Here is a 9,911-nt window from a genome sequence, read left to right on the forward strand (position 1 = left end):
GGATTAGGGAAGAGCTCTGGGAGGAGCCCCAGGAGGAGACCTCGGGCTGGGTGGAAAGAATGAGGGGAGGGGTCACCTGAGGCTCAGGTCTGTGTCCCAGACAGCCTCTCACCTGAGGGGAGATGGAGACAGGGTACCCTGCTCCCAGCAGTGGGTCTCACCAGAGCTCCGGGCTGGCTACAGACCCAATTAGGTTTCTGAGGTTCCAGAGTCAGAGGACTCAAGACACTGTCGTCCTTGGTCTTAAGGCTGGCAGAACCACAGAGGTGGCCCCTTCACCATGCCCTGTGCACAGCTTCTGGGGTGACCTTGGAGTCTCAGGGTTGTTCTGAAGTTCGGGGGTGCTGCCTTTGGACTCTGAACTGCCTGGAGTTGCCATGGACATCCCAGGCACCCTTGGATGACAGGCCCATGCTGGGGGATAGGAGGCGGGGGCCCACTGTCTGCTCCCCCCAACCCCTGAACTGTACCAGGCTGACCAGCCCAGGGACAGGAAGTGTGCACTGTCCAGCCCACCTCCTGAGACTCCTGCAGCCTCAGCAGCCATCCACACTGTCCCAGCCCACCGTGACCTCCCCTTCCTGACCCTCTCTGCGCCTCTGTTCACACTCCACGAAACTGCGCTGAAGGGATTCAGTTCAACAAAAATGGCCCTTGAGCCTACTCCAGGTTATCCAAAGATGCAAGATCACTTGCTCCCCACATCCACTCTGCACGGACCATCTTCGTCTTCCTCCCTGACCCTGGACTCCCTGCAGTTGCCAATTCACCCAGCCCAATGGCCACATTTGCTGACAAGGTTCTGTATATATCAAAGCTATGATTTTTCCACTAGTCATGTATAGATATGAGAGTTGGACCATTAAGAAGGCTGAGCAGCAAAGAAGTAATGCTTTCAAACTGGTGTTGGAGAAGACTCTTGAGAGTCCCTTGGACAGCAAGGAGATCAAACCAGTCAATCCTAAAGGAAGTCGGCTCTGAATATTCATTGAAAGGACTGATGCTGAAGCTGAAGCTCCTGATGCGAAGAGCTGACTCATTTGAAAAGACCCTGATGCTGGGAAAGATTGAGGGCAGGAGGAGAAGGGGACGACAGAGGATGAGATGGTTGGATGGCATCACCAACTCAATGGACATGAGTTTGAGCAAACTCCAGGAGACAGTGAAAGACAGGGAAACCTGTCATGCCACAGTCCATGGGGTTGCAGAGTCAGACACAACTTAGCTACTGAACAACGAGCAACAACAATGACCAAATTCCCTCCTGTTTCCTCCCATGTCCGGGACCAGCAGTGCTGGCCCAGCCAGGCCAGGGCCGTGACAGCCAAGACCGCCCACAGCTGCCCTCAGTCCAGCAATTGTTTCCCCAAAGGATCCAGCGAGTTTGTTTCAATTGCTCTGATTTTCATTTCCTTCACAAGGCCCTTTAAATCCAGATTTTAAAATCGCTCCAACATTTGTCATCCTGACAGATGCCAGGAGCAAACACAAACCAGGCCTGAAGTAGGGCATCCTGTGGGCTGAGGGTCTCCACCCAGGACGGGTCTGGTGTCTCGCAGGCAGGGGTGTTATCCACTGTCCGGTGCCGAGACCCCAACAAAGCTGGGTTTAAATCCTGGTGAGAGAGTCTGATTGTCAGGCTCAGGTCATCCTCTGGTCCTGGTGGCAGGCGGCAAGGGTCTCAGGCAGCAGTGTGGGCAGGCGCCTGGGGGAACATCTTCATGGGTTTGTCATGCTTGACCTCATCTCAAGGCCAAATCCAAGAGCTCTCTGGCCAGAGTTGACTGCTCACAGACACACCCTGCTGTGAACTGAACAATTAGTCCACCCACCTCTTCAGCCTTTGAGGACCTGAAAATGAACTCAGGGAAGGGGCCCAGCAAGGGTTTTTTTTTTTTTTTTTTTTAACATTTATTATTAAAAACAATTTTTTTAGCCACACTGTGTGGCATGCAGGATCTTAGTTCCCTGACCAGGGATCGAACCTGCACCCCCTCCAGTGGAAGTGTGGAGTCTTAACCATTGGATCACCAGGGAAGCCCCTGGAAAAGGCTTTCCTGAGAGGAGAAGCCTGGTGTCCCAGAACCAGGAGGGAAGGTGAAGAGTTCCCATGAACTCAGTTCCACCCGTTTCCGTCTGTCCACAGTCGCTGCTCAGGCTGGTTGGGCTCATCGCCCCGGGATGGGCTAGGGAGCTAGACTTCAGTCCGGGTGTGCTGGGCTGAGGGGCAGGGGGACTCCAGCCCCAGGCCCACTAGTATCAACACTTGTGAGTCTGTTGAGATGGAGCGGGAGAGGGCGGAGGCCCTGGGAGCAGCAAGGACATGGGGAGCGAGGCAGTGGCCACCTCTCTGAGCCGCAGACTTTCTGGGCTGAGGGTCATCCTTCAATCCTTGCACTTTGGCTAAGATTCCCCAGGCATGGGCCCTCCTCCTCCCTGGGCGGGACAGTTTGCCAGGTTCCCCACCAGGGCCTGATGCTGGTCCCCAAAGTGCCTCGGGCTAGGCTCAGGTGTCACCACTTAGACAAGGGACACGGAGGAGTCTGTCGCTCCTCTTACCAGCAGGGGCCTCTGGGGGGGAGTCCCATCTCCTATGATCCCCCCATGATTAGACCTTCAGGGTCTGCCCCACCTGGATCAGCGAGGACTCCCCCTGAATCTGCAGCCAGTCCATGCAGAGGCCCTTCCAGAGGTGGAAGGTAGCTGCCAGTGCCCAGCTGCCAAGAAAAACAGGGACGGTGGGGTTCATGTCCTCAGCCCTCCACCCCCAACCTCCCCCCAGAGGCCAGGCCAGTTCACATAGGACAGGAAGCCACGAGTCTGATGGCTGGACCGGCTCCCTCACATCTCACCAGAATGTACTCGCTATCTCATCAGGAAACGCAGGCCGGTCCCGGGGTTCGGCCTCTTCTACGTGGGTGGAGGCAGAGGCTTCTCGCAGGCCCTGGGGGCCCTAGAAGGAAAGTGCTTCCACCTGGGGCCAAGGGGCCGCCCGTGGGCTTGGCTGACCTTCCTTCAGCCTTGGGAGCTCGCCCCTCACTGAGTGGGATTTATAAGCTCATAACCCCGCGATGATAACGACTTGCACATGTGTGATCAGCGTGTGTCCCGCCTTTCCCTTTGATTCAGTGTCAAATGCTAGAGGAGGTGGGCGTTTGGTGGCAGAGGGCCGGCGCCGGTGAGCGACAGCCTCCTGTGGGGGCTGGGGGCAGAAGTCACATGGTCTTTGCTATGAATGGCGTGATCACATCGAGTACCCCTGGCCTGGGATGTGTCTCCTCTCCTCTGTGTCTGAGTTACACTGAGGTGGACCACACAGATGCCCAGGTGGAAACAGAAAAGATAGGGTTGGGGGGAGGTGCCTGCCCGACACCAGTTACCTGTGATCAGGAATGTGCCCTGGACTATTTTTACTTCGTCTGTATTTTCTTTATTTCCCTCTTCTGGTAGAGCTCCTTTTGGACATTTGGTCCAGTTCAGCAGAGCTAAAAGGGAAAGAGGGGTGAAGGCCCCCGTGCTTCTTCCCACGGTAGGATGCTGGCATGGGAACGTCCTTCTGCACTGCCCCCAGCCCTGGCCCACAGGACCACCGAGGACGCAGCTCAGGGAGCTGCAGAGGGGCCCTGGGGCCCCGGCTCTGACACTGCAGGGGTCTAGCTGGGACCACAACACACACACACACACACACACACACACTTGCCTTTTCTGAGTTCAGGTGTGAGGGCCATAACACAGAGACAGACAGACAGACAGATACACACACACACACACACACACACACACACGCCTTTTCTGGGTTCAGGTGTGAGGGCCATAACACAGAGACAGACAGACAGATACACACACACACACACAGACATACACATACACACCTGCCTTTCTGGCCCTGAAGTCTTGTTTCTCTGCCTTCCCCTCTCCATCCCTCACACAAAACCCACAGAGGCTTTTTTTTTTTTAAGCATTTTTTTCTTCTTACCCCAATCAAATTGATGACCAGGAAAGTATGTGGCTTGGTAAGCAAAATTCTTGTGAAGACGAAATTCCAAAGCCCTTGGCAGCCGTGACCTCACCGCACGGATACGCGGCAGATCACGGCTGTTTTTATAAATCGCCGCCCGCCCGGGGGCAGCACACAATGGCCAGTGTTGACACCGGATTCCTCACGTTCCCCAGGCCCCCACTCTACGTGCTGCTGCTAGGGGTGCGTCCCCTGTGTGGCTCCGCGTCCGTCCCCAGCCCTGGAGCCCAATCTGTCCTTGGGTGGACGCTCACCCGTGACGGCATGAGGAAGGACAGGCTGGACCCTGGGGCAGGTGTAGCCCCAGGAGCGCTGGCCATGGCCCGGGAGGGATCAGCCCCACTGGGAACTGAGGTCCTGCCCTCCTCCCAGGGCTCAGAGCCTCCCTGGGAGACCCAGACCTGCATCCTGCATCACCGGCTGAGTTTGTCCTGGTGGGAAGGTCTGGGGAGGGGAGATGGGGGCGATGGGTGTTCAGAGTGCTCAGGGCTATGGCTGCATGCCCCTCGCCCAGAGGACTCTCAGGACCCCTCGAGGTGGCTTCCTTTGGCCTCTGCCCCAGCACAAGCCCCACAGACACCACCAACCCCCTACTACCATGTACTGATTTTTCACAGCACTTAGCCACCTGCCATCCGGAGTGGAATCGCCAAGCAGGCAGGGACTCTGGATCGTGCCGGCACAGAGCAGGCTCTGCTCAGAGTGAATGTCAGCTCACACCTCTGGGGGTCTCACCAGCTCTCTGGGGGCCCCCGCCAACTATGACCACACAAAACAGCCGCTCAGAAGGGCGGCCTTGGGGGAGGGGACGGCACCCAGGCCTGCATGACTGATCTCACGGATCCTCTGTCACATGACGCCCAGAACCACTGCTCAGGCAGAAAGCTGCCCCAAATCTTACTCCGCAGAAGGGAATGCTGACAGCCTGGCCAGGCCAGTTCCCACCACACAGGCCTGAATTAAACAGTTTAATCAATTAGTGAGATGGAAGCCTCTGTGTCAGCTGCAGCTCTAATGAGGGGCTCCCTGCCCCCACCCGTGGGACGCATCAGCCTTCTCCCTGGGCGCCTCGACAGGGCCGGATTCAGCCCAGGTCCTCCCCAGGCGGTCACAGCCCCAAGAGCCGGTCTGGGAGCCAGGCCCCAGGGCCTCAGCTGGATGCTCGGCCACACAGGGCCAGGCCCTCCCTGCAACCAACTTTCCCTCCACAGCCCAAGCAGCAGAGCCAGGAAGGCCTGGGGTGGGGGCAGTGGGGGCGTGGGGGAGAACTACGGAACTGTCTCCGTTTGTGGATAAGGACACAAAACTCCTGGGGACCTGGATGTGGCCCAGTGGGACTGAGGTCACAGGGATGACAGGTGGACGAGCCAGCCCACCCCGCTCCCTTCCCATCGTTTCTTAGCCTCGAACACACACACACACCACAGGTCCATGCACAGACACACGAGTAGACACACACGCATCTGCACTCACGGGCTCCCAGGCTGCAATCTCCCAGTAGTTTCAAAGTGTCGGCACAGGACCCAGGCACCCTGCAGAGACTCAGGCCTGGAACCTCCCCTTGATCTGTCCAGGTCAAGGCGTAGGGTCAGGGTCAATGCCAACGTACATGTGTAATCATGTGACATGGTGGGGGCATGTCTCTCTGTTTCTGCCTACCCCCACCCCCACCTCCCAGCATCCGCAGTGTGAGGGACTCTGGGCACTGACTGCACCAGCCTGCGTGTGTCCTTCTGACAATCAGGTTGGACTTTTCTCAGTGAGTTAGAGATAAAGCTGCCAACCCGCTCATGATCACTACAAAGTTCCTCATATATTTGCAGCGAGGGGGCTGGACGTTTCAACGCTTGGCTTAAGTGAGCAGGAAAGGCCAGCCAGAAAGAAAGCAAACCTCAGCCCAGCCCAATGTCCTCCGACTTCCGTTCTAAAAAAGACTGGGGCTGTGGGTCGCTGACCTCGCACAGGGACTGGGCAATAATCTGGTGTAAATCTCTTTTCTTCTCTGGGCGCTGACATGTCCTGGGATGTAAGCCTGCCCTCAAGCGTGGGGTCAGGCTGCAAGCCTATCTGGCAGGGAGACCCTCACCCATACCACCAGGCCCTGGGGTAGCTAAGGAGACGGCTAGGGAAAAGGCCATTTAACATCCAGGACAATCTCCGCTCTCCACAGAGGGGACCCTGCAGAGGGACACAGGAGCCCAGGCTCACACATGCCGGCTGTGGACTCCATACCCCGACACCCCAGCACCGCTCACCTCCACACACTGTCCTTTGTCCACTGAGGTGTTGAGCGATGGTCCCACCTGGGGGTCCCAAGTGGGGGTCCGGTACTGACATATCCACCACAAGGATACAAGCAGGACAGCTGTTGTGCTGCTGCTGCTGATAGCTGTTAAGTCGTGTCCAACTCTTTTGTGACCGCATGGACTGTAATCCAGCAGGCTCCTCTGTCCGTGGGATTTCCCAGGCAAGAATACTGGGGTGGGTTGCCATTTCCTTTTCCAGGGGATCTTCCCAACCCAGGGATCAAACACACGTCTCCTGCATCTCCTGCTTGGCAGGTGGATTCTTTACCACTGTGCCACCTGGGAAGCCCACATATCCGTGTCATGCTCAAAGTCACCGAGGGCCGTGCAGGCCGGGGTGCAGGCTTCCTCAGCTTCTGGGAGCTGGGGACAGATCCTGTAGTGAGAGCCCTCCACCAGCCTCCTGGGTGCTGAGCACAGTGGACACAGGGACCAGGGAGCCCTCTCAGGGCAGGGAGGTACCGTCCCACTCTGCCCTTCTTCCCCTAATGCTGTGGGGAGGGCAAAGGACAGAGGGGCCTCCAGGAGGGGCCTTGTCTTGGAAGTGCCTTGGCAACACTTTGGAGCACACTGAGGGTCATCTTGGAGGGTGAGAAAATGCCACTCATCCATTCAAGGCGGCAGGACGCAGTGTTTGATGGGGAAAACCCTGGGCTGGCTTTCCTACTTACTGTACTTACTCCCATCTCAAAGTGGGCCCACTCCAGGGGCAAAGCCATCTGAGGCCATGACAGGACTCCCGTGGCCCAGCGAGGAACCAGTGAGTCCAGACCCGCCCCACCCCCAGCTGTGCCTGCAGCTGTGCCAGCGAGACTGTCCCCGCCCTTCTGAGCCCACCCTGTCATGCCACATCTGTGTCAGCTGTGCAGGTGAGTGGAGCCCAAACACAGGGCAGATGGGGCATCTTGTAGGGCGGGGCTGGGGGGACAGGTGAGGTCTCAAAATCTAGCCAGAGAAGAAGAGAAGCTGGGGAAGATGGGATGGGCAGGGGGCGGAGGGGGGCAGCGGTCCGCAGACAGGACAGGAGAGAGCAATGGGGAGGAGGCATGTGCAGGGCTTGAGAGGGGCCACCCACAAGGAAGAGAGGCCCAGGACGCTGGGCAGAGGGGGGCTGCAGGTGGGCCTGGTAGGCGGTCTCTGGACCACCGGGGCCCGTCATCACCCTTGGTACCTGGGGCAAGAAGGTGACTCAGGACAGGCAGTGCTGGAACCACACCTGGACTCTCCTGGCAGTGAGCTCAAAGGCAACCAGTTACAATGTAGCATCGGGTGGCGGAGACAAGAGGGAAGCACCTGGGATTGGGGGTGGAGGGCAGAGAGAGAAGGAGAGACAGACAGAGAGATGGACGGTATGGGGATGTCCCTTGCATCAAAAACCACACCTGCCCCGTGGCTTCCGCCTGCACAGAATCACTGAACTCTGAGAGTCAGATACAAGTTGGGGGCCAGTTTTCTAAAGACACAGACACAGGCACATACACGGCACGCTGCACACAATTTTAGGGGGAATTCACAAGCACTCAGGCTGCCTGGGGACCCCGCCAAGCCCCCTTCATCCCAGCTAAGGAGGTACCTGGGTGCGTTTGTCTCCTATAGATGTTGCAAAAAATTCCCACAAACTTGTTGTGGCTTAGAAAGCAGCACAAGGTTATGATCCCCTGGCTCTCGAGTGTCGGGGGTTGGTTCTCTCTGGAGGACCCTCCTCCACCTCCACAGCCAGCACACTATGTCTCTCTGGTTCTCGCTCTTCTCACTCTCTTCCTTAGAAGGGTTCTTTTACGGACCCCTGTGATGATAATAGGCTTCCCCGGTTGCTCAGCGGTAAAGAATCTGCCTGCAATGCAAGAGCTGCAGGAGCCTCAGGTTTGATCCCTGGGTTGGGGAGATCCCCTGGAGGAGGGCATGGCAACCCACTCCAGTATTCTTGCCTGGAGAATACCATGGACAGAGGAGCCTGGAGGGCTACAGTCTGTAGGGTCGCAAAGAGTCAGATGCAACTGAAGCGAGGCCCACATGTACATAATGACAGTAGGCCCAGCAGAATAATCTCATCTGATTAGCAATCTAAGTTCCATGTGTGGCTTTAACTCCCCTTTGCCATGTCAGGTAACAGGGATTATGTGGATAATTATTCCAGGGATCCCAATGGGACACCTTTGGGAGCCACTAGTCTGCCATCCCCGCCACAGTAGGTGAAGACAACAGACAGGATATGGACCACATTCGTGGAAACATGGCCCAGCCAGCAGGCAGTTGAAACGAATTGTCTCCAGGAGACCCTGCTCCTCCTCCAAAACCGAGTGGTTTCCTCAGTGCCCAGGAGACAGACAGCAAAGGGAAAGGTCACGTGGTGTTCCATCACTGTTCCCGCCCACCGCCCCTCCCTCCCAGGCCTGTTTGCTCCTCCCACACACCAGCTCCCCGCTTCCTCAAGGCCTGGCTCAACCCCGACCTCAAACACCTTGGATAAAACGGCAGTTCATCCGCCTCTGCCCCTCCACACTGCATCCCAGACCCAGCTCTGCCCTTTGTTTCCCTCCGCACCAGCGGTCACCTCAGTGTGATTCAGCATCTGTCAGTTTACATATTGACAGTCCCTCAGCTCTGGGGCAGCCTCCTGGTGCTGGAGCTGGAAGGGAAGCCCCGCAGGTGCATCTGACTCTAGGCTCCACTCTCACCCAGCAAAGAGGAGGCTCAGAGCAACAGTGCATGTGTCAGGCCATCCAGTCTGACCTGGGATGTCCACAGGGGCCCTCACCTGGGGGCCAGCTGGCCTCTGGAGGCCAGGACAGGGACTCCCACATGCAGCAGTCTGGAGGTTTCCCTGGGTCCCAGTGGACCACACAGGCAGGTGTGGGTCAAGGGTAAGCCCTGGTGAGCACACGGCCCCTACACCTGGGGTCCATCCCACCCTGGCTCCTCCGGGCAGGCACCGATGGTGCTGGAAATGAGGTCTGGGGCATATGATGAGCAGCCCCCAGCTGGAGGTTGCAGGGGCAGCCTGACTCCTCAGGTGGTCGGGACAGGGGAGAGGTGGGTGGTCCCCTTGCATTGGGGTGCAGGGGCCTGAGGCTTCAGGAAGCCCAGACCAGCAGCAGGAGAGGGCCAGGGACCCATATATGTCCTAGGAAAGCACAGACTGGAGAGGAGGAGAAAGCACCCTCAGCATACGGGCACCATCAGGAAGCAGGAGAGCTGATGCCCACAGACGCCATGGTGGCTGAGAGGCTCAGAAGGTGTTTCCTGACCTTGATGTTATTGGGAAGCCCAGGACCTGGGGCTCCCACCAGCATGCCCAGTGTCACAGGGGCCAAGAGAGTAGGGATCTCATTTAGGGTCTGCCAGGAGGAGGTGTTTCTTGGGTGGTTCCTGGGCTTTGGCCGACCGGTGCAGAGTGTGCAAGATGGGAGAGAGTGGACACGAGGGGTGGGGGTGGGGGGCACCACTTGGCAGGAGGGAGGTGGGATCCAGGGGACCCCGGGCTAGGACTCAGGGCTCCTCCACGCCTCCCCTTCAACCTCTGGATGGAGGCACAGGGGGCTGCCGGCCTCTCCATCCACAGAGAGACGGGGGTTGCCCGGAGCCAA

The sequence above is a fragment of the Bos taurus genome, chromosome 19 (genome assembly GCF_002263795.3).
Source record: "Bos taurus isolate L1 Dominette 01449 registration number 42190680 breed Hereford chromosome 19, ARS-UCD2.0, whole genome shotgun sequence".
Lineage (NCBI taxonomy): Eukaryota > Metazoa > Chordata > Mammalia > Artiodactyla > Bovidae > Bos > Bos taurus.